This window comes from Cebus imitator, unplaced genomic scaffold, assembly GCF_001604975.1.
Source record: "Cebus imitator isolate Cc_AM_T3 unplaced genomic scaffold, Cebus_imitator-1.0 Scaffold149, whole genome shotgun sequence".
Classification (NCBI taxonomy): domain Eukaryota; kingdom Metazoa; phylum Chordata; class Mammalia; order Primates; family Cebidae; genus Cebus; species Cebus imitator.
In genome coordinates this window covers 4,524,603-4,525,769 of record NW_016107464.1, presented here as the reverse complement: position 1 = coordinate 4,525,769, position 1,167 = coordinate 4,524,603, and positions in this window count along the sequence as shown.

The following is a 1,167-nucleotide window of genomic DNA, read 5'->3' as shown; positions in this document are numbered from 1 at the left end:
CAAATAAACCTCTTTTTAAAACAAATTACCTAGTCTTAGGTATTCCTTTATGGTAACACAAAAAATGGGTAAAGGTAGGAGATGACACCAAAAGATTAAATATAAGATCTTTCACAAGGTCAGGCCCAGTCATGGGGCCCACCTGGCCATGCCCTCAGCCCAGCCCCCATGAGAGGCCTATGCACGAGCCAAAGGAATCCATCCTATAGCCTTAAGCAGCTCTCAGCTGAGAAATGAGCTCTCAGGGAAGGTTCTTATGGAAACTGGAGTTTCTGCTCTCATCAGAGAATTGAGCCATCTTTGCTTTATGTCACAAAATGATTATATTCTGGTATGTTTCGCTCCATTGTGTCCAGGCTTACCCTGAACCAAGCAAAGTAGAGATTTACAGAGAAGTCAGCCAACATTGCCAGTAAAGACATAGAGAAAGGGATAGGAGATGCAGGGCTCTGTGTGGTTCAAAGGGTTGAGAAGGCATCTCAGAGATTACTCTGTGGCTGGATGTTGGAGTATGAATAGGAGTCTGCTAGGCGGAGAAGATCATTACAGGTGGCTGGAATAGCACTGGCAAAGGCATAGGGTTAAGAAAGCACACAGCAGACATAGGAATGCCACAGGAATGGCGCAGAGGCCAGTGTGACCAGGGGTGGGTCAGGGAGAGTGGAGGCAGACAGAGCTGGAGGAGAGATGGGGAAATACTGGAGAGAGTGTTGTACCTGAGAAGGCCTGGCCAGGTCTCTCTCCCTTGAGGGATGCAGGCTTTTGCTGCCAAAGAGTAATATCTCAGCCTTAGAGTGTAGCTGTGTGCCCAGAATAAATCCCTATGGAATGAATTCCATCCACTCCTGGCAGCAGGTCTTTTCAAAAGACTTCAACAGCCCTTGCTTGCCTATAGCTCTTGTGCAAGCTGCTGCAGGCCAGGTGTTCCTTGGAGGTTAAATTCTGCATTTCTCCCACTCATCTGTATAATTTACAAACCAACCTGTACGTCTCCCTGCTTCTAGACAAATCTGAGGACTTTTACATAGGTCAATCTGTTGAGAACAGAAAAATGTAATGAGGTCCTGGCTGGGTGCCGCGGCTCACTCCTGTAATCCCAGCACTTTAGGAGGCCAAAGCAGGTGGATCACCTGAGGTCAGAAGTTTGAGACCGGCCTGGCCAAAATG